Source organism: Chroicocephalus ridibundus, chromosome Z (assembly GCF_963924245.1).
Source record: "Chroicocephalus ridibundus chromosome Z, bChrRid1.1, whole genome shotgun sequence".
NCBI lineage: Eukaryota > Metazoa > Chordata > Aves > Charadriiformes > Laridae > Chroicocephalus > Chroicocephalus ridibundus.
In genome coordinates, this window is record NC_086316.1 from 76992954 (window position 1) to 77017093 (window position 24140).

A 24140-nucleotide genomic window follows, 5' to 3' on the forward strand; every position below is an offset into this window, starting at 1 on the left:
TTCATTTGGACCGGAACTTATTTCTCATAATAAACCACTCATAATTAGTCCTGCCAAACTCCTCCAGGGCAGAAAATAGAAGCCACCTTAAAACAAGAAGTAAAACTCAAAAAGAGAAAAGGTACTGGTTCGAGCCTCTCCTTCGAGACAGGAGCCGAGCCATGATTCGAAAATCCACCCTGTCCCTAAACCCACCCCGCCAGGGCCCAGGCTGCGTCCGGGGGTCGCTAGGCCTCTTCTGTTTCCGGCTAAGGCGGGGCTGCCCGTCCTCGCTGAAGCCCTTCCCGGTCCAACTCCACCAGCGCCTCAATCCTCCACGGCGGAACCCCAGAAGCGGCTGCAGCCTTTCCCCGGGGTCCCCCGGGGCCGAGGAGCCGTGGCTCTACCCCGCCAGCATCGGGGAGAGCCCAGCGGCCCCTCACAAACCGGCCTCCCCTCAGAACCGCCGAAGAGGGGCGGGGCCAACGGCTCCCCTTCCGCCACGCGCCTCGGTCACGTGAAGGGGAAGAGGCCGGCTTCCCTCCCTCCCTCCCTGCCCCGCCCTAGTCACGTGGTGCCGGGATAGAGGCGGAAGGGCCGGTGGATGGGCGCGCGCCTGGCGGTGAGTGAGGGGCGAGGCGCGCGGGAAGGCGGCGAGGGGGGCGTTAGGCGAGCGCGCTGCGTCACGTGGCGGGGGAGTGGGCCCGCGCGCGCGGAGGAGGAGGAGGAGGAGGAGGAGGAGGGGGGAAGAAGGGAAGAAGAAGAAGAGAAGAAGGAGGGGGGAGGGCGCGAGGCGCGCGGTCACGTGACAGTGGTGGGCGCTGCTGCTGCTGCTTTGTGAGCACATTGGGCAGGTACCGCGCGCGCGAGTTGGGGCGGGGGGGCCGGGGCCGCGCGCGGGGAGGGGGCCCAACGGTCCGCGCGCGGTGCCCAACGGTCCGGGGGCGACCGTTGCTCCCCTCAGAGGCGTGAGGCCCCGGGACGGGCCCGTCGCCCACCGCCGCCTCCCGGTGGCGGTGGGCGACGGGCCCGTCCCGGGTCCGTTGCCCCGTCTTGGTAGGAGCTTTTGTCCGCCCTGGGTTGGGGGGAGGTGGTGTGAGGGGAGGCGGCTCTGCCCTACTTTTTCCCGGCGGCCGCCCCGGGGAAGGTCCGCCCTGCCCTAGATTGCCCCCCCGCTCCCCTCCCTGTCGTTCGTCCCGTCACCCCCCCCCCTCCCCCCCCCCCCCCGCTACTTCTTTCCTCACGGGCGCGGAGTAGGCCGCGGTTGTGGGCAACTGCCGCCCAGCTCCTAGGCCGGGTTTGTGTGGGGAGGGGGCGTGAGCCCAACCGACCCCCCGCCCCGGTGGGTGTTGGGAGAGGTGGGTTTGCGTTCGGGGGAGCGGGGTGCTGCACCCCATCCTCCTTGTTTCTCATCTTCTTACAGCAGGGAGTTTCTTTCCTGAGGGGTTCGTTCCTCTCCTGGTGGTGTGAGGAAAGGTGGGGTGTAGCTGGACCCCTCCAAGGGGAAGCAGAGTTGATGGAGGGGGGCGTGCCTTTGGGCCCCATCCTAATCTCGAGTTAGACTGAAGGAGGGTTGGCAGCACGGGAAGGGAACAAGTGGGTGAATAACTATTGATTTGTGCCTTGTGCAGGGCTTTACTTCCATGTTGTCTTTCCCCATCTCCTTCCTGGGTGTTCCCTCGCTGGTGGTGGGGTAGGGCAGCCGTGTCATGGTCACAGAGACAGAATTCACTGACAATAACATCTCAGCAGCAACAGTAGGTTACTTGAGGACATGGTAATGAATGAACCGTTCTTGCTGTTAACCTTCTCTACCTAGTCCTTCGTAACCTTCTCTACCTAGTCCTTCGTAACCTTCTCTACCTAGTCCTTCGTCACCCCCGATTACATGTGGTCACTGAGATTTGGAAGTCAGGGCAGGGCTTTGCTATTCTATTCGACTGGCTTATGTTGCATCTAAAAACAGAAAAGAAAGCTCTTCTGGGTTTGCTGTTGTTGCTGAAAAAATTGCAGCAGGGAAGTGAACTGTAGAAACCTTTCTGCAAGAAACTGGATGTAGAAAGGGACTTGGTGCACCTCTGAGCCTGATGGCAAGGATCTGAACTCTGTGTTGTGAAATAGACTTAAAAATATGTGCTGAAATGTCTGCAGTGCTGTTGAATGCCACATGGGAGCTGCTCAGGGTGAATCTGGTTTGAAGCTTCTCTCTTGTAGGTGTGTTAACATCATGAGCATGGATGTGCAGAGTCTTCTTGGTTGTGTTCAAAGGAACATACAGTCTTGTGGAGCAGAAACTTCATGTTTGGTGTGGAGCTATGTAAGGGGAAGCTCACCAGGGCTAGCCTGCCTCGTCTCTAGCTACTGGTCAGCAATCGGTCCTATGTCATCTCAATTTGAGTGAATGCTGAATGCTTAAAGTGCAGCAGCAGATCAAGGTGATAGCCTCTGGGGCGGTGGTGGCTGGTGAAATGGAGGGGCCGTCCTGGCCTGAGAGCAGCTGTTTTTTTCAAGGAGAGAAATTGGAGCTGGATGTGAGGGAAGGGAAGGGAGGGGGAGGATGTGCGGGCCTGGAGGAGCAGTGCTTGCCATTGAAACAGAGCCCTTCACAACATACGGCAGCGACTCAGCCTTCTGAGGCTTTGCTTTTTTAAATATTTGCCAGGCCCTTTTAGCAATTCCCTTGGTTATATCACATTCTCTAGTGGAGTCTGGGTTTGGATTCCTACCTGGCTGACTCAGGATTTATACCTGAGCCCAATCTCTCTGTGGTGGTTTGACCTAACTTGTTTAAAGAATTTATTTTTAACCTTACACTAGGTAACTTGAAAGCAAGTAAGGCTAAATCACTTTGCAGCATTAATGATGTTTTGGGACTCCTAGAGGGTTATGTGGAGAAACTAGATTAACTGGTGTGAATGAATTTTGATGCAGAATCTGGAAAATGAGCCAGCTTTTGTGTTTATAACCTCAACAGTCTTGGTAACTTAAAGGAGGGAGGGAGGAATTGGGCAAGCTCTATTCTACTTTGTTCTAATTGCAGTTTTACCAGCGTATTGATTAAAAAGGTGTTTACAGTAATAAAAACAAAGGCGTGGAAATTCAGAAATTTAAGCTGTTTCACTTGTATTGGTTTGGCTAGTCCTCAGAAAAGCTCCTGGTGCCATGACTTGCAAAAGGATTTGACCGTTTGAGGGGACTTCGGAGTTACAGACTCGCCACTAAAATCTAAGGAAGTTAAGCAAACACCCCCCAAAAAATAGTGTCTATTACCAGAACCTATTATTTTGTAATTTTTTTTTTTAGTTATTTCAATTTTTAAGCTACCATTTTAGAATTTAGAAGCAGACTTTTGATGTTTTATGTTTCTTCCATGGACTTTTATGAGATGCCTTCCTCATAGAATGCCATGTTTTGCTATGTTTTATATTTGTTGCTGATGTCCCCCAAGCGATACAGATCATAGCAGTATGCTGATTAATAGTGCTTGAAAAATGTATGTATCATAGACTGTTAATACTCTATTAGTAATTAGTATTGCTATTAATAGTAGTGTTTACTTGCAATTTTAGTGATGTTTAGTACCAATACTTGGAACAGGTTCTTCATCAAAGAACAGGAATACAACTTCAGATCCTTTATTAATCTTTTTCTTTATCTTTGCTTTTTGTGTGGTTAAAGCACATGAGCAGGACTCTGAAGACCTGTGTTCAGTGCTCAGGTTTGCAATGTTATATGACCTTGGTTAAAAGAGAAGCCAAGTGACTTGGCCCCTTTATAACATGACAGATTAAAGACACTCAGTGTTGTATTTGCATACTTCAAAAGTATTGAATTGGAAGTGCTAGAGGATGTACAAGTAATATCCACTTCAGTGTTTTTATTCTGCTGGAGGTTTTTGTTGAATTTTATTCTTTTCTGATACAATCTGCTCACTTGTAGCCCATTGTGGCCTCTCTGCTTTTCAGAGAAGACCTAGTTTAGACTTGTACTGTTTTTAATATAACTTCCCTAAACAGGTTGTGTTCATTAAAGTGAGAGCTGGGATAAAAGGTTGTGAAGTAGCTCCTTTGCAATTACTTAAGGTTCATATTTTACAAAAATGGTACAAAGGGTTTCTCTGTTTTGCTCTAACATGAAAAGTCCATGCTCTTTAATTTTGTCCATCTAAACTGACAGTTTGTTGGAATTTCCTGCCCACCTGGGGCTTCTGCAGTCCCTTTCACAGGTGCAGTCCCTTCAGCCCTTTCCCCCCCACGAGGACTCAGTGCTGCAAAGAGTAAACAGTGACTAAAGACAGATAGATTAGAGGTGATACAGTCTGATGCCTAAGGTCGCATGGCTTGCTCAGCTTGCTTGTACTACATCATAGCTATTTTGCTGAGCGTATTGTTTTATTTATTTTGTCTCTAGATGGTAAAACTTGTAAGATAGGTTATGCAGACAGCTTTGCGCAGTTGCCTTGGATGGCGTTGTTTCTACTCTCAGTTCTCTTGAAATTCTCTTTTCTTTTGTCCAGTTGTCTTTGTGAAAGCTACAAGATACTCTGGCTTCTTTTGAAGGTAAACTTGTCAAGCTTTTTCTTCTTAAATCACTCTTCCAACAGATGAGCCTGGAGGAGTCCTTAAGCTGGCCGAGTGTAGAGTTTTGCATTAAAAACAATGAAATGTTTCCCATATTGAGAGAGCTTTGATCTTTCTTGAGACTCGAAGTTTGCCTGGAGTTGTACTTCTGTGTACAACTTCTGTTGTACTTGACAGTTTTGTTTTTTGCTTTGTCATACAAGGAACACGGTTTATTCCAGATCTGCAGAAGATGCAGGTTCAATGGAATTTGTGTTACAGAATCATTTAGTGTTTGAATCCAAAGTTAAATGAAGAAAGTGCAAATACATTCTTAACCTCCAGATTTAAATCATCAGGTTGCACTTTTTTTAACCTGGTTTAATGGCGGGCGTGGGGGAAGTCTGTCTTAGTTTGTTAGGCAGCCCTGTTGTTGAAGGTGTAAAATTTGAATTCAGTAGCTATGATTATATTCCTAAACGTTTTTAATGGATAGCTGTAGAGAGGGGAAGTCTTTTTGCAGTTTTACTGTGTGTGGTATAGGTTTCATCTAGAAAATTTCAGTTTTATTTCTTACAACTAAAATACTGTTCCTGGAAGTAGGATGATGCTTTAGAGACCATATTGAGATTGCTTTTTAGCAAAGAAAATGATTTATTTTTCTACTGTATTTGTTTTGTTAAGTGTTTTGGGGATGGTGGATGTAATAATATAGAATGAAGCATATGGCTTCTGAAAGTTTTTTTGTTTCCTCTTTCTATTTGGTTTTAAATGTTAACTGAATCACGGCTGATTTATGGTAAACACTGGACCAGTATCTTGTATTACCACATTGTCCATGTTTCCTTGTATTTGAAGGCTATTGCTGATGTCTTTCTCTTTTCTTTCTGCATTTACGTTCTTCCTTGATTTTCAAACTTGCATGTTGTCTTAGATGCAGTTTCAGCAATGTGAATCTGAAAGGAATTCTGGTGCCAAACCCTGTTCTGCTGTCAGGCTGTACATAATATATTGTATTTGAGAAATTCTGGTTCATGCTTTTGATGGGTTGTACCCCAAGGGACAGATGTCTTCTGTTCCTGGGCTTTTATTTCAGCCGTCAGTCATGTGTTCTTCAGATCATTGACTTATGATCCATTTTGAGACTGACATAAGAGGGGCCTAAGTTACTGGTGTTAACTTTGGGTGACTAATTGTGACCAATACTGCAATTCCCGGTCTTGTGCTTCACTTTCTTTTATTAGCCACTGAATGAATTTCTGTGTGTTTTGGGCATGGGGGTAAGTGCCAAGGTGTAGCTATCTGAAATTCAATTTAGAGAAAGATTGAAATAATGTTATGAGCTTGGTAAAGGCAAGTTTAATGAGTATGCAACAGTGGGGTTTCTTTACATGTTCGAGAAGACCTTGTTGTTTCTGATAAGCATCCTCAACCTGTTGGGTTTCTTTGCTGCTTCTTGATGTCTGGATAGCAGCCATGCCCAGGAACCTTTCATTGTATCTCAGGAAAAGATGCTTATTAACTTTCTTGAATAACTCCATATTATGACTGCAAGTATAAAACTCCTTGCAACTTTATACCTGTACTCCAGTTTTCATTGTTTAGCATTTTACCTGTTGATGTAGTAGTGTATGGTGCTGGATTTAAAGTCCCGGTGACTTTTATCCTGCCTGATTTAATCGAAGATAGACATTCATTTGATTTTCTTTATGTGACTAAGCAGAAATGCTAGAGCTTAAGAGTTGTCCCTAATGAAGCTTGTGGGGCATTTTTTGATAACAGCTTTTCTGTTATAGGATTTCCTTCCCTTTTTACTTCATTTAATCACAGACTGGCTGTGGTTGGCAGTCTCCCCCTGCTTAAGCAGGGCCACCTGCACCAGTTTGCCCAGGAAAGTGTCTGAACATCTTTTGAATATCTACAAGGATGGAGACTCCTCCACCTCACTGCACAACCTGTGCCAGTGCTTGGTCACCCTCACAGTATAAAAAACATTTCCTGATGTTCAGAGGGAACCTCTGTGTTTCATTCTGTTATGGTTTGAGAAACCCATAACAATTTATTGTCATTTAAACAATCATTCTATCACCTGATGACCCCTCCCCATCCAGGAATGGGGAATCGGGGAAAACAAGGAAACACAAGGGTTGAAATATAAATAGATTTAATAGGATAAGACTAAATAATTAACCTTAATAATACTAAAGAACCAGTATTGATCCTGATACCAATATAAAATATACAGGGATTATACTCAGCCAATTCTATCAGCAGGAAGCTGCGTACTCCCCGCAGTGGACAGCAAGTGTTGGACAGTGCAAGAGCCGCAGCTTCGGGAGGAAGGGAAGGGCTCAGGAGTCCGGCACTGGGGCCAGAAGTTCTCTGGATCACTGCCGTCAAGGGAGAGAGCAAGTACGCAGTAAACTTTCTAATTTATATTGAATGTGGTGTTCATGGTATGAAATAATCCTGCTGGCCAGCTTGGGTCAAGTGCCCAGGGCTCACTCCTCTACACCTGGCAAGGCTTGAAAACACTGACACCTTGAATCCCACATAGCCTAGCTGGCTATCAAGTAAATATTTTCACGAATTCAGACACTAGAGTCTTCTAAAAGTGCAGTTTTCCTAAGCATTAGAAGATAAATTAGTCCTGTGTTGCTCAAACTGGGACACAGTCTGTGCCCATTGCTTCTGGTCCTGTCACTGGGCACTGCTGAAAAGAGCCTGGCTCTCTCTGTGCACCTTCCATCCAGGTATTTATATACATTGACAAGATACCACCCACTCCTGAAAAAAAGCTTTCTTCTCTAGGTTAAACTACTTGACATAGTCAAATCTGTAGTCCTTCAGGCAAACTCAAGGCCGTATGTTCTTCCATGCCTTTCAGAAGGAGGTGGATTAAGGATTGAATTTAGTAGGATGGTAGTAGAACAGTGGTTTGTGACTCTTGATAGGTGGAGAGAGGGGTGGGTTTGGGATACATACTTGGAAATTGTAGTAAGATGTATGTTTCAAATCGAAATAATTTCTGTGCTTGCAAATAAGGAGTAATTGGCTGTCTCAGCTCTAGCTGAACTCAAGAGTATAATGCAGCAGTTCCGTGAGGGAAGAAACAGGTTAAACATTTGATTATCTGATGGTGATAAAATTGCTCAAGTCCTGTGTATTATGTTCTGTCTAGGAATTATGTGGATTGTAAATGATGGTTTAACGTACCTGCAGCGTTCAGGAGAGGTTAGGCTGAGTTCCCATTGTACTTCTGCATGTTGAACAGTTCTTTTTATGAAGCTATATGCATCACAGTTTATTTTTAAAAGTACTTTTTAATGGGAGTGAAGGCAAAACTTTGCAGAATTACACAAGTCCTGGTAAATTAGAAGTGTATGGGATCAGCCTATTTTTCCTATTCTTGCTAAGGAGTCCTCTTCCCCCAAATCCCCAGGACCCCCACAACTGTAGACAAAGGTTAAAATAAAATTAGGTGGTTAAAATTACTTCATAGTTAGGGATATTGAATCTGAGAAGTGCTGGGACAGCTCTTTTAGTACAGTCCTCTGAAGTGAAACATCAGGGAGATGCAGTTTCTGCTAGGAGACCTACCTCAAATATTTATATGACTTATCTCCATTGCTGATTCTGTTGATTGCTAGGGAATGCTTTTGAGTACTTCAGTCATGGGAGAGAGGGAAGCAAGAATGTATAACTTTTTTATTTCTTCTCAATAAACAAATCCATTTAAATAACTGATCAATGGAAGACATCCTAAGCATTTCACTAATTATGAAATGACCAGCCTGTTATAAAATATGAAGAGCAAGAAACGGCAGAACCATCCCTTTTCAGTTGATTTTAATATCTAAGCAAAAACTGAGCACAAAACCATATTTAATGACGCATCTTAACTTACAGGCTAGAACAAGCAGGTTTTGACATTGAGTCAGACTGTGGTAACTAAAACCTTTTCCACCTAGCAAAAAACAAGTAGCCCTTTGGGATTGGAGCTGAATGTAGGAGAGAATAAATGAAAGAGTTTAGCAACTGGAGTCAGTATCGTTTTCCTCACCAGGACTTTGTTAAGAAGTGGTGGGTGGTCAGGAACACGTTTTGTGATTGTAGGTCCTCTTTATTGACAGACCCTGATTGAAAAGCTGAAGTGCAACTCTTCCTCCCCTTCCAGTTGCTTTGCGCTATTGGCGAAAAGTTAGAATCAGTTGTTAGCGTGTTCTTGTGATGGCACGTTCTCTCTGTAACTCAACAGACAGGTCCTAATGCAGTGTGTAGAGGGACAGAATGAGTTGCCTGTGGAGGAGCAGGAGGAGGATGTGGCTTGGGGGTAGTTACAAGACAGGTTTGGGGTGGGGAAAATGGAAGAAGAGCTTGGTATTCTTGATCTGATATGATGGGTTGCTACTTTGATTTGTTTGTTCAAATTATCCAGAGTCTGGCTCATAGCAGCAGAAATCAAGTAATTAATGCTGGGGAACCTTAGGTGTGTCTTTACAAACAAACAAACAAAATTCCTGCTTTGAACTGTACTGAAGTGAGTATTGAAATAGTGCTGGGAATGATGGGCCCTGGTGCAATACATGGGGAGGAGGAAGGGTTCTCTGTTCTCCACATCCCTTTTGGCTATTGGATCTGCTTGGTGAATTATTTGACACTGCACCTGCGTTTCAGTCTTTTGAACTGGTGTTGCTCTGTTAGCATGTAGCGACCGGGGCTTCAGTAAAGACAACTGGAAAGTTGCAAGATGGTTTTGTGTCTTATTTCTCCTGGTATTCATTTAAATGCATTTTTATTCTGCATTTATGGGTATGTGTGGTGTGGCATTGAGAAGTTGCCTTTTTCCGGAAGTTTATATATGAACAGACATGCTGTGAAATACTGTGAAAGTTTTTTTAAGATAACTTCTTTGTTCTTTTTTAAGGGAGAAATGCTGAAGGAGAAGGGGATGAGCTGTCTCTTCGGGCAGTCTAGTGGTGGGGAAAGTTAACTCTGTTAAGAGATTCTCTTAGTCCTTCTGTTGAATAATATTGTTGCTACCTCTTGCATTTCCTGAAAAATCTCAATTTCAGACCTCTCAGTTTCTCTACCAGGTGAAGTGACCTCACATAAGCATAGCTCAAACAGTGTGCTACACTTTGCTTAAATGTATATCTAAATGCTACTTATTTTATTACCGTTAAAGCCTAAAACCATTCAGCTGAAGACAACACATAAGAGACTGAAAATAGAGCTTTACACTAGGTTGGTTTATCCAAATGTATGTTTCAGTACTATGACTCTATACTACCATGATATTTATGGCTAGAGAGGTGTGGAGCTCTGCTTTCTTGAAATTTTAAAGACCAGCTTGGAAGAAGTGGTATGCTTAGCTCTTCCAGGACTTGTTGTGAGTTGACCTTCCAAGCAGTTCAGCTTCTGGGTTGTGCCAAAGCTTGTTGAAATACTCACCTACAGTATTTAGCCTCTACCACTTTTTCCAGAAGTTGTATATATTTTTTAAATGACCCAAATTTCTAATTAAAAGAAAAACAAAATTGGAAGCATGCCCCAAATTTAATTTTACTGTATAAATTTACTTTTACTGTATAAAATTAAGATTTTTATTAAGCCTTAGACCAATTAAAAAAAAAAAACAAAACACTTCCCCAAAAGCTCATCTTAAAAAAGATGCTGTGAATATTTTCCAATTCTATTTAAATCCAAAACATCACAGCTCCAAGAGTCTTAAGACTAACCCAAACATTGTCATGTTTTGGGAACTTAGGCTTTCAAGTCATTCATAGTAATTGAGTATCTAACTAAAGCTCTGTAAGGGTTCAGCCAAAGAAATACTTGTTTACAGTGTGAGAATTTTAGATTGACATCAGTGTACTTCTGACTTCTAAACAACTTGCATTTCAGTCATGTTAAAATCTCTGCTGATAAGCAAGTTCCAGATAAACTTTTATTTATTTTTACTTATCTCTGAAGTAACATTACAGCCTTTTGTGGATTCACATTAGTGTGTAAAGTTGACTTTTTTTTTTTAAACTCACCAGGTTTAATCCTAGTTTTTCTTGAGTCTTTATGTTCCTTGGGCTTTTTTTATTCCTTTTTGTAATTTGATGGGAATTGTGATAATTGAGTTGAAGAAGGGTTTTTGTTGTCAAATGTACTTGCACATTAGAATATACACCGAAGTCTAACTGATCATCTCTGAGACAGAAGGCCTTACTCTTGGTGCTTTGTGTTCTGGATATTTTCTGTGTTTTTCATTGTGTATCTCTTTGGGAATGAGATAATCTATGTAAACATGCTTTTTCCTTCCCTTTCTTCTTCCTCTGGTAAAAAATTCTGAAAAGAGGACAAAATGTTTTTCTTGGATGTATTTATAAGTCTTCAAGTGGACTTCCATGAATAAGTGGAAGTAAAAATTCTTCTTAAAGTTGCTCTTCTCAGCAGTTGCATGTATGGGCAACAATGTTTAAATGCAGTGTATTAACAGCTACTTTATCCCATTCTGTCAGTGTCTTGCATTTGATCCTGCAAAGAAATTCCTGTGATGTAGTTGTGATCTCATAGTAACTTACATGACAACATATCTCATGGCAAGGTTCTTTTGGGATATCAGAACTAAGGTCATGCCAACACCTTCCACTATAGAGTTTTAGAGCACATCGACAAAGTCGGTAAGTATTGTTTTTCAAATTTTAGATGTGGGAAAATGGAGGGACCAAAAGGACAGTACCTACTTAGATGAGGCACATCTAATGCTGTAAGCCCCTGCAAAACTGCAAGTTTCAGTGTCCTGAAGGTGAGATGGTGAGCAGCCTTTTAGTAGTTTACTTTTTGCTCCTTACAGCTTTGGGTAAACGCTGCCCTCTTAACCGCAGATGTGTCTTGAATTTTTTGCTCTTATCAGAGGAGGCATGTAGAATGACAGGTTGCATTTTTCCTTTTACAATTTTTATTTTTGCTGTATTGTAGTGAATCAGGTTCTTCTCACTGGTTTTCAAAAAGCCATGTTTTGGACATTGTGCTTATTGAACTTGAAAAACAGTCTTCAGGTGTTAAATTGAGAACGCATTTAAGGCATCATACTGTTCTGCATTTTCAATTTGCCTACCATTGGTCTCTCAATTTATTTACAGTGTTATCTTGGCTTTTACAGCAAGTGTGCTTGTAACAACTTAAGTTGTTACTTAAGTTTGTAAATGCAGTTTTTTAAAACTTGCAGTATTTCATCTTGGTTATCCTGTGCTCATTCATCGCTTGACTTCTGTCTACGTACAGCTTTTTGGGTTGGTTGGAGAAAATGATGTTTATAATGCATCTTCTGCTGAAACGGTTTTAAAGATTGTCATTGCCAAACCATTTCTTCGGTGAAGTTTTTATAGGTGCAATATGATCTTAAAAGCTGATACCTGTAATAATTTAATGCTGTTGTTACAGCTAAGCACAGCAGTTAGCGAAATGTGTATTCCAGGTGCAGTCTCAGAATGCACATGTGTAGTGAGGGTGAGGCACTGCAATTAATACAAATAAGCTAACTATTTCATAAACTAAGAAATGAAGAGTACAAGTCCCTGTTCTTTCAAGAGTGAGTAACTTTGTCTTGCAGCAGAGTGGTTGGTCTTTTAGGTTGATAGTAAAATAGGTGACTAATATCTTCTTGGGATGTTTCAAAAAACAGATTTTCTACTTAGGCAGTGTATAAACCCAGCATACCCCTGTGGAATCAGGGACTGTTGGGTTAGTACAGCACAGTAATGAATAACCCAGCAGAATACAAAAATATATTTAAAAGGAAATGTAAGCTTTAAGAAAGTAAGTGAATAAACTTCTGCAAAGAGGAATTTCTTAATGGTCTATCAATAGGAAGGAAGTTTTGAAGAACAACTTTATATGATTACTCAGATTTTGCAGACTTTAAAAAAGAAAAAGATTCTTTGCGCTTTTCTTCAATTTTATTAGAAGCTAGTGCAGCTTGGAAAGAAATGGTGGAAGAGAGCAGAGACAGAAAACATGTGTCAGCCAAACAACATTTAGGTCAGTCCAGACTTGGAGGAAAAGGTAAAGATGGGGAGGGTGGAACCAGTGAGTGTGGGTTTTAGAAGAAGTCTGCGGGTGGTTCCCCCCAGCTAACATTGGAGGGCAAATAAATACTAAATTAAGTGCAATAAAACTTTGGGCAATTTGACATCACATGCGAGCAGCTTGTCTCTCGGGTATCTTCTTTAAAAAGGTTAAGAAACTAACTAAGAAGTGAGAGATGAATTTTGTCTTGCCTTTTTAATACCAAACACACAAGAAGAGCCTGGATGATTTTATTCCTGCTGTTAGATTTGAATTCTGTGTGGAGGTGGCGTGGTTTGGACTGGACTGTCCACTGACTGAATGACAGATGCTCTCCTTAACCCCTCTCCCTTCAGAGAATGAGAGAAGAATGAGAGAAACACTTATGGATTGAAAGAGAAACTGAACCTATTTTTATTAATAATAAACAGAAAATATAATAATATCAAAAAAGAAAATAATGAAATATATACACTATATGCAAAACCAACATCAAGCTCCCAGGATGATGATCATGTCACCATCAGGCACTGGGCAAGTCTTAGACTGAACTTGGCAATGGAGGGGAGCTGAATTCTGAAACTGGACTCAGGAATGCATGGATCGGGATCAAAGGCAGACGTACAGATAGAGTCCTCCTCAGACACCAGCCATTGAAGAAAGAGGCTGACCCCTTTGATCCCTCAGCTTTTATACTGAACATGATGCCAATGGGAATGGAATACTCCGTTGGTCAGTTTTGGGTCATCTGTCCTGTCTGCTTCTCCCCACAGATACGACCCCTCTGTGCTTTTCCACTTGTGACCCTTCAATGTGGCAAATAACAAAGTTTGCTACCCTTGGTTATTATAGCAGTAAGTACAAGCAGGAGCCTCTCTGCATACCATTCCTTGGTATTAACTATAAACCTCAGTTGTTGTCATTCTGGAAGCAGACACTGTTTGAAGAATATGCTGTTAATTTCAGAGAGAAGAGACTTGAGTGAAAAATGAAATTACTGAAAAGAAAACTGATTCTTTTTTACCTCAAACCAGGATGGCAGGGCTTTTTATTTACCTGCTCCTTTCTAGTGTGTTGTCCGCTTGACATTGTGAAGATTGTTAATTCTTCTCTTTGGATAGTTGGGTATTGTTTTAGTGCAGATCAGATAGATCTGACCTCATATAAACTTATAGAATGATGGAACAAGAGTAAGTGAATTTACATGTGAGACCAAGTTGAGAAGTTGTGATCATCAGTGTCCTGGTTCCGGCGGGGATAGGGTTAATTTTCCCTGGTATTCCATGCCATGTGAGCCATGCCCACCCTGAGCTGCCGGGGGAGGGGGCAGGAAGTCGCCGCGAATCCCGGTTCAGGTCGGTGAGCTGCGGGGAGCGGCGGTCCCGTAATCGTGTTTGGATATGCCTCTGTCCGTGTTATTGTTGTTGTTTGCCTGTTCCCTTTGCTGTCCTGTTAAACTGCCTTTGTCTCAATCCAAGAGTCTTGCCTTTTCTTCTGATTCTTCCCGTATTAGGAAGGCCCGAGCTAGCGGCACGTGGTTCTTTGTTGCCGTCTGAGGCTAAACCACGACAGTCCTTTTTGGCGCCCAACGTGGGGCTCAAAGGGTTGAGATAACGACGGAATTCAACTAGAGCTTGAAAAAACGAATGTGTTGTATGCGTTTATTGTATTAGGCAAATAGTCGCTGGTCACCATGTTGCTTGGTTTGTTCTCATGGCTGTGTTATGTGAATTCCTATATGTCTTATGTACTCCTTCCGATGATTTTTGTTACTTCTGGGAGAGGGATGAGGATTATCATTTTGTTGTCCTGTGCAATATCGGCTTATGAGATGATAACATCACTTGTTAGACAGTTACTTTGGGGCTTTTATGTGGTGTTGCTGTCCTGTCCGTACCTTGGGCATCGTCTCTCAGAATTAATAATTACACCCAGTTTGTGGGGGAAACGGGGGGGGGCACTTTCCCCAGCTCTTTTGCCTCCCTTTTCTCCTTTGGGTCAGGTATGGCAGCTTTTGAGAATTTTGAATATCCTTGGGATACTCAAACCAGCCTGGTCCTATTGTTATGTCTGCTGAATGTGTTCCACGTCCTGTTTAAGGTTAAACAGCTATTTAAGACTGCCACCCGGAGATCTGCTCCGAGGCTGGATAGTCAGGGGTGGCATGGCATGTGGGAGAACATGGGCAGGTACCTAGAGAACTACTCACCTCCAATGGTCTGGGATTTCACCCCTGAACAATTACAGGACCCTGATAAAGTGGTAGAATATTTGAAGGGAAAATGCTGTGGCTATTCTAGAGAGGCACAACTCACCGCGCTGTGCTGGGCCCTGGCCAGTATCTACCAGGCACTGCTCAGAATTATGCAGCACCCTCAGGGGGAAGAGATGGAGACCAGACCAGCAGCCACTGCGGCTGCTGCAACCCCTGCGACGGACACTGCGGCTACTGCAACCCCTGTGGCAGCCACTGCAGTTACTCCAACCCCTGTGGCAGCCACTGCAGTTACTCCAACCCCTGTGGCAGCCACTGTGGCTACTCCAACCCCTGTGGCAGCCACTGCCGCTGAACCAGGGAACCAACCCGTGCCAGTATCAGTTGCCCCCATACAGAAGAAGAAGTACACGAAGAAATCAGTTTGCTTAGTAAGAGATGATGATGAACCAGGGTCATCACGAGAGCAGGAGGAAGAGGCAGAACCAGAGGTAATTACTCGATCCCTATCCTTGAGTGAGCTGCGGGATATGCGAAAAGATTTTAGCCGACTTTCAGGCGAGCACATTGTCACCTGGCTGCTCCGGTGCTGGGATAACGGGGCCAGTAGCCTGGAATTAGAGGGTAGGGAGGCCAGGCAGCTGGGATCCCTGTCTAGGGAAGGCAGTATTGACAAGGCGATTGGGAAGAAGGCCCAAGCCCTCAGCCTCTGGAAACGACTCCTGTCAGGTGTGAGGGAGAGGTATCCCTTCAGTGAGGATGTTGTATGTCAACCAAGCAAGTGGACTACCATGGAAAGAGGTATCCAGTACCTGAGAGAATTAGCCGTGCGGGAGATGATTTATTATGACTTTGACAATGCAGACTTACCCACAGACCCTGATGAGGTGCAATGCACAAGGCCCATGTGGCGGAAGTTTGTGCGGAGCGCACCATCGTCATATGCCAACTCACTGGCAGTAATGGAATGGAAAGGTGAAGAGGGACCAACGGTGGATGAGGTGGCTGGCCGGCTCTGGAGATATGAAGAAAGTCTCTCTTCCCCCCTTGTCTCAGCTGTGGAGAAACTGTCACGGAAGGTCCAGCAACTTGAAGAGAACATGGTCCTACTCCCCACCTGCACGGGCCAGCATCTCAGCTATTAGAAGCAGGCATTTCCCCACTCAAGAGAGCGAGTACAGAGGGTACACACCACGAGGCACCCTGTGGTTCTACCTGCGTGACCACAGAGAGGACATGAGGAAGTGGGATGGACAACCTACTTCGACCCTGCGGACACGGGTACAGGAGTTGCAAGGAAGGACAACCACAAAAGGGGATCCCTCCAGGAAAAGTGCCGCCCCAGTTTCCAGTGGGCCGTTCCCCAGACAGAGCAGAAGGCCTGATCTTGCTTCTGATCCTCTTGAAGGAACTTCCAAGTCATTTATGCAAGAAGTGAGTAATGGATACTATGACCAGTATTAGAGGGGCCCTGCCTCCGGCCAGGTGGAGGAAAGGGACAACCGGGTTTATTGGACGGTGTGGATTCGATGGCCTGGCACATCAGACCCACAGGAGTATAAGGCTCTAGTGGACACGGGTGCACAGTGTACTTTAATACCATCAAGCTATAGAGGGGCAGAACCCATTTGTATTTCTAGGGTCACAGGGGGATCCCAAGAGTTGACTGTACTGGAGGCGGAAGTGAGCCTAACTGGGAATGAGTGGCAAAAGCATCCCATTGTGACTGGCCCAGAGGCTCCATGCATCCTTGGCATAGATTACCTCAGGAGAGGGTATTTTAAGGACCCAAAAGGGTACCAGTGGGCTTTTGGCATAGCTGCCTTGGAGACGGAGGAAGTTAAACAGTTGTCTACCTTGCCTGGTCTCTCGGAGGACTCTGCTGTTGTGGGGTTGTTGAGGGTCGAAGAACAACAGGTGCCGATTGCTACCACAACGGTGCATCGGCAGCAATATCACACTAACCGAGACTCTCTGATTCCCATCCATGAGCTGATTCGTCAACTAGAGGTTCAAGGAGTGATCAGCAAGACTCGCTCACCCTTTAACAGTCCCATATGGCTGGTGCAAAAAATCTAATGGAGAGTGGAGGCTAACTGTAGACTACCGTGGCCTGAATGAAGTCACGCCACCACTGAGCGCTGCCGTGCCGGACATGCTAGAACTCCAGTACAAACTGGAGTCCAAGGCAGCCAGGTGGTATGCCACGATTGATATAGCGAATGCATTCTTGTCAATCCCTTTGGCAGCAGAGTGCAGGCCACAGTTTGCTTTCACTTGGAGGGGCGTCCAGTACACCTGGAATCGACTGCCCCAGGGGTGGAAACACAGCCCCACCATTTGCCATGGACTAATCCAGACTGCACTGGAACAGGGTGAAGCTCCAGAACATCTGCAGTACATTGATGACATCACTATATGGGGAAACACAGCGGAAGAAGTTTTTGAGAAAGGGAGTAAAATAGTCCAAATCCTTCTGAAAGCTGGTTTTGCCATAAAACGAAGTAAGGTCAAGGGACCTGCGCAGGAGATCCAGTTTTTAGGAATAAAATGGCAAGATGGACGCCGTCAGATCCCAATGGATGTGATCAACAAAATAGCAGCTATGTCTCCACCAACTAGTAAAAAGGAAACACAGGCTTTCTTAGGCATTGTGGGTTTTTGGAGAATGCATATCCCAGATTACAGTCAAATTGTAAGCCCTCTGTATCAAGTAACCCGGAAGAAGAATGATTTTAAGTGGGGTCCTGAGCAACGACAAGCTTTTGAACAAATCAAACAGGAAATAGTCCATGCAGTGGCCCTGGGGCCAGTCCGGGCAGGACAAGATGTTAAAAATGTGCTCTACACTGCAGCCGGGGAGAACGGCCCTACCTGGAGCCTCTGGCAGAAAGCACCAGGGGAGACTCGAGGTCGACCCCTAGGGTTTTGGAGTCGGGGATACAGAGGATCCGAAGTCCGCTACACTCCAACAGAAAAAGAGATATTGGCAGCATATGAAGGGGTTCGAGCTGCTTCGGAAGTGGTTGGCACAGAAGCACAGCTCCTCTTAGCACCTCGACTGCCGGTGCTCGGTTGGATGTTCAAAGAAAGGGTCCCCACCACACATCATGCAACCGATGCTACATGGAGTAAGTGGATTGCACTGATCACACAGCGAACTCGAATGGGAAACCCCAGTCGCCCAGGAATTCTGGAAGTGATCATGGACTGGCCAGAAGGCAAGGATTTCGGAATGTCACCAGAGGAGGAGGTGACGTGTGCAGAAGAGGCCCCACCATATAATAAACTGCCAGAAAATGAGAAGAAATATGCCCTGTTCACTGATGGGTCCTGCCGTATTGTGGGAAAGCATCGAAAGTGGAAGGCTGCTGTGTGGAGTCCTACACAACAAGTTGCAGAAGCCAGTGAAGGACAAGGTGAATCGAGCCAGTTTGCAGAGGTGAAAGCCATCCAGCTGGCTTTGGACATTGCTGAGCGAGAAAAATGGCCAGTACTTTATCTCTACACTGACTCATGGATGGTGGCAAATGCTCTCTGGGGGTGGTTACAGCAGTGGAAGCAGGGAAATTGGCAGCGCAGAGGCAAACCCATCTGGGCTGCTGAACTATGGAAAGATATTGCTGCCCGGATAGAGAATCTGGTTGTGAAAGTACGCCATGTAGATGCCCATGTACCGAAGAATCGGGCCACGGAGGAACACCAGAACAACCAGCAGGTGGATCGGGCCGCTAGGGTTGAAGTGGGTCAGGTGGATCTGGACTGGCAACATAAGGGTGAACTATTCATAGCTCGGTGGGCCCATGACTCCTCAGGCCATCAAGGGAGAGATGCGACATATAGATGGGCTCGTGACCGAGGGGTGGACTTGACCATGGACACTATTGCACAGGTCATCCATGAATGTGAGACATGCGCTGCGATCAAACAAGCCAAGCGTTTGAAGCCTCTTTGGTATGGAGGGCGATGGCTGAAATATAAATATGGGGAGGCCTGGCAGATTGATTATATCACACTTCCACAAACCCGTCAAGGCAAGCGCTATGTGCTCACAATGGTGGAAGCAACCACGGGATGGCTGGAAACATACCCTGTGCCCCATGCCACTGCCCGGAACACTATCCTGGGCCTTGAAAAAGCAAGTCCTGTGGCAACATGGTACCCCAGAGAGAATTGAGTCAGACAATGGGACTCATTTCCGAAACAGCCTCATAGACACCTGGGCCAAAGAGCATGGTATCGAGTGGGTGTATCACATCCCCTATCACGCACCAGCCTCTGGGAAGATAGAACGATACAATGGACTGTTAAAAACTACACTGAGAGCAATGGGTGGTGGGACTTTAAAACATTGGGATGCACATTTAGCAAAAGCTACCTGGCTAGTTAACACCAGGGGATCTAACAATCGGGCTGGCCCTGCCCAATCAAAACTTCCACGTACTGTAGAAGGGGATAAAGTTCCCGTAGTGCACATGAAGAATATGCTAGGGAAGACAGTCTGGGTTAGTCCTGCCTCAGGCAAAGGCAAACCCACCCGTGGGATTGCTTTTGCCCAAGGACCTGGGTGCACTTGGTGGGTGATGCGGCAGGATGGGGAAGTCCGATGTGTACCTCATGGGGATCTGATTTTAGGTGAGAATAGCCAATGAATCAAATTGTGCGTTGTTAATTACTAAGTAACACTGTCACTGTATGTCCTCATTGCTATAATTGCTATCAGTTGTACTACGAGTAAGGCACAGGGATGATGGGATAAGAACTGACCTCAGCAGCTGGCGCCCAGCAGTTTCCTCAAGATCTACATCTTCAGCCCACGGACTGTGAGCATGAGCCACACCGGGTGCACCAGTTACAAGCTCCGAAAAATACAGCATGCAACAGACCAGCACCACACAGCATCTCACCTGCCCTGAGAGACTGTTCTAACAGATGGAGCCCAAAGCCATGGATTACAAGAGCTCAACGGACACTTTTGGAGGGATGGCCCATAAACTAAGGGCATTATATTTGCATGAATATATATGTGTATATATATATGACAGGGGAGAGTGGTGGCAATTCATTGGAACCTGTAAGATCTGGGCATGGCATAGATGGTATGGAATAAGGGGTGGATAATGTCCTGGTTCCAGCGGGGATAGGGTTAATTTTCCCTGGTATTCCATGCCATGTGAGCCATGCCCACCCTGAGCTGCTGGGGGAGGGGGCAGGAAGTCGCCGCTTGGAGCGGGCTGGGGTGTCCCGTAATCGTGTTTGTATATGCCTCTGTCCGTGTTGTTGTTGTTGTTTGCTTGTTCCCTTTGCTGTCCTGTTAAACTGCCTTTGTCTCATGTCTCAACCCAAGAGTCTTGCCTTTTCTTCTGATTCTTCCTGTATTAGGAAGGCGCGAGCGAGCAGCACGTGGTTCTTTGTTGCCGTCTGAGGCTAAACCACGACAATCAGGAAAATAATGCTGTAAATCAAGTGTGAAAGCTTGGGATAAAACCAAGTTTTCTCACTGAAGCAGGTCAAGATTAGAATTAGTATCAAAGGAAACTAATCACACCCACCTTGTTTAAAGCTAGAGAAAATGCTAACAGTAGTTGTGACTGTAGAAAGAGAAATCCAGAGGTGGCAGAGAAATTAAAGTGATCTCTTACGGCTTTCATTTCTCGCTGTTGTTTCTGTGGCTGCTTATCTCTGAGCACCTCAGGTTATGAGCATCCATCATATTTGAGAAGTTGTGGTGATCTGGTGAAGTTTCCACTGACTGGAAAAGGGGAAACGTAACCCCTATTTTTTAAAAAGGGTTAAAAATGAAGACCCAGGAAACTACAGGCCAGTCAGTCTCACCTCTGTGCCTGGCAAGATCATGGAGCAGATCCTCCTGGAAACTGCTAAGGCACATGGGAAATAACAAGGTAATTGGTGACAGCCAAGATGGCTTCACAAAGGGCAAATCATACCTGACAAATTTGGTGGCCTTCTGCAGTGGAGGTTTCAGCCTTGGTGTATCATGGAAGAGCAACTGACATCATCTACCTGGACTTGTGCAAAGCATTTTTGACACTGTCCTGCTGGACATCCTGGTCTCTAAATTGGAGAGACCTGGGTTTGATGGATGGACCACTCAGTGGATAAGGAATTGGCTGGATGATTGCACTCAAAGAGTTGTGGTCAACAGCTCAATGTTCAAGTGTCGGATCAGTGACGATTCGTGAACCTCATGAAGTTCAACAAGGCCGAGCGCAAGGTTGTGCACATGGATTGAGGCAATCCTAAGCACAAATACAGGCTGGGTGGAGACTGGATGGAGAGCAGCCCTGAGGGGAAGGACTTGGATGTGTTGGTTTATGGGAAGCTGAACATGAGCCAGCAATGTGCACTCACAGCCCAGAAGGCAAACCACAACCTGGGCTGCATCAAAAGCAGCGTGGCCAGCAGGTGAAAGGAGGTGATTCTGCCCCTCTACTCCGCTCTCATGAGACTCCACCTGGAATGCTGCATCCATCTTTTGGAGCCCCCAAAATAAGAAGGACATGGGCCCGTTGGAGCAGGTCCAGAGGAGGGCCATGAAGATGACAGAGGGCTGGAGCACCTCTCCTATGAGGAAAGGCTCAGAGAGTTGGGGTAGTTCAGCCTGATGAAGAGAAGGCTCTGGGGAGACCTTATAGCAGGAGACCATATAGCAGCCTTCCAATACTTAAAGGGGGCCTATAGGAAAGATGAGGACTCTTTTGTCAGGGCATGTAACGATAGGACAAGGGGTAACAGTTTTAAACTGAAAGAGGGTAGATTTAGGTTAGATGTTAAGAAGAAATTTTTCACTGTGAGGATGCTAAAGCACTGGAACAGGTTGCCCAGAGAAGCTGTGGATGCCACATCCCTGGAAGTGTTCAAGGCGCGGTTCAGTGGGACTTTGAGCAGTGTTGTCTAGTGGGAGATGTCCCTGCCCATGGCAGGGGAGTTGGAACGACATGATCTTTAAGGTCGCTTGCAACCCAAACCATTCTATGAGTCTGCCTGACAATCCTTGAAAAAGAATTCAGCTTCTCACAGAGTTTCACTTTGGAAAGCTAAACTGAACAAAATGTTTGTGAGTTTTCATTGAGATTTTGTGCACAGTAAAAGCATAAGATTGTGAAGGAAAGAACCTTTAATATTGCCTTAGGAGCTACTGTTTCTTTTCCTCCTTTTGGAACTTTATATTCAGTCATATGTGTCATTGCGAAAAAGTTAAATTTTTATATTGGTGTGTTCTCCTTTTGCCTAAGATGAACCTTGAAAAATACCATCGTGTGGGGGAAAATTATAGAAAGATGTTGTAGAATATCTTGCTTTATTTGAAAGAGGTTTTTTTCAGCAAGACTCTCAGTTTTCTTTGGTTTTCTGAATATGTGGGCGTATCACAAGCGGTGATCAGTACTGGTCTTCCCTCAGTATCTAGTTCAAGGAGTAGGGCGCTGTACTGGTGTAGGAATGATACCTTAGCTCTTTGTTGTTGCTACCAAAACTCTGAAGCTAGAATCAAAAATCTGACATCACAAGGTTTTTAGCACATTTAATAGATATAGCCTTACTGATTACTTGGTGCACTTGCTTTTGTATCACTTGTGGCTTGTAATTTAACCATTGCTGTGTAATTTAACCATTTTTATTGTGAGTTTTGTGTTGTTGTGAGTTTTGATCTGATGAGTGTTGCAAGTCTGAATTAATCCTCCTCCCCAAATTTTTTTTTTTGGTGGCACTTTCTTCTTTGTTTCTCATTGTCAATTTGAGTGTGAATTAACTAGGTGCCCTTTTTTTGATGTAGTTGAATGTGTTTCCGCCAGTGTGAGAATGTAACAAACGTCTCTGCTCTTGCTCAGCTATTTTTAGTCCTGTTGCTTGTATCTGTTTCTATTCAAAGAATTCCTTTGGAAGCTGTTCCAGGAGAGTGCGGTTTGGCGACGCGGGAGGGAGCTGGAGGGGGCAGGGAGAGCACAAGCGCTGAGTGTGTTTGTGATCTGTCAGCTCGATGTCCAATGTTGAGTGCTGATTCCTGTGTGCCACCTTGTTTACAAGAACCCTGCTCAAAGCCAATTCCTCCTTTTGGGTGTTGCCCTGGCTGCGTGGCTCCCAGCTTGCGTTAGCTATTTATTTTTGTCATTTGGAGTACCTGGGTTTTAACTTGAATCTTCTTACTACATTTGTTTTGCTGTGTAAACAGCATTTAATTTTAGGGGTTTATATATGGGGTGTTGCATCAGAGCGAATAGCTGAAATACGTATTTCTACAGTTTAATAGCCAAAGCTGACAGTTTGCAGTACTAGTATTTTCCCCTGCTTCTCTTACAATTCAGCATCTTTTTTTTGTTCTGGTACCAGTTTACTCTGGATTAGTTTCCCTGATAATTTTTAAAAAAGTTGGTTTTGTCATTTAACAGCTTTTTTTTGCCTTTTTTTTTGTTGCATGAATTTCTCATCTTGTGGGTACAGCTAGATGTTGATTGTAATGGTAGTCATTGTTAGGGGGCTGACCCACTGAAAGTTGTTTATGTTTTTTTTTTTTTTTTTAACTGTTGTGTCTTGCAGTTCTTTTCTGACAAACTGCAAGCCTAAAGCATCCCTGATCTATGCTTGTAGCTCATGTTGTATGTACTGACAGAGCCCAGGCTTAAACTTTTTCAAAGTGTCTTGCTGACACTATCACTAGAGGTGTGGGTAATAGTGGTTTTCAGAGAAGTCGATCACAGTAAATAGAGGAAGGTTATAGGTCCTGTGCAGCTTTAGTGGTGTATTTCAGGCTTATCTGAGATGCTTTGGCTACTGAAATATTTTTTTTTCACTTGTAGTATTGGTATCTTAACCAGAGTGCAACCTGAGATTATATGTCCTTCCATGTATTCTTTGAAGAGAACATCTTTAGTTTGTACTCTGCAATTGTTTTGTCACCTACATACACACACGCATATATATATGTGTGTGTGTGTGTGCCCTGAGCTTACCTGGGCTTCTAGCTGACCCTGGAGTTTGTCTCAGATAGATTGGAAGGCTGTGCAAATTGTTACAATCTGCAGAGGCTTTGCCTTGTGGGTTTTTTTGGTGGAGAGAAACATCTGAAGCACTTCCAAGTCACCCAGCCCTGTCTTAGACAAGTCTGTGGATTTCCTCCTTTCCCCCTCCAAGGGGCTTCTGTGAATTCTGACGAGCTGGCAGAGGGAGCAAGCCATCACAAGGTGGGGCTGTTGATAGGGAAAGGGTGGATGTTTAGGTGTATTATTCCTGTGAAAGTGAAATTCAAAGATGACCATCAAAAGCATAGAATATTTAGTTGTGTGTACGAAATCATTAAAGATTGTTTT

The 24140-nt window shown here is 44.7% G+C and overlaps 1 protein-coding gene across 4 annotated transcripts in view; it reads left to right on the forward strand.

Annotated features, from left to right (window-relative positions):
• The first annotated feature begins 535 nt into the window (after positions 1–535).
• Positions 536–24140, forward strand: part of UBAP2 (ubiquitin associated protein 2) — a 152465-nt gene continuing 128860 nt past the window's right edge. For 3 of the 4 annotated variants that reach the window (XM_063319813.1, XM_063319815.1, XM_063319814.1), the window contains exon 1: positions 536–601. The gene's annotated coding sequence lies outside the window, so the exon portion shown is untranslated. Of the gene's footprint in view, positions 602–6812; positions 6951–24140 lie in introns of all 4 variants that reach the window. The other variant, XM_063319816.1, reaches the window with a different exon arrangement.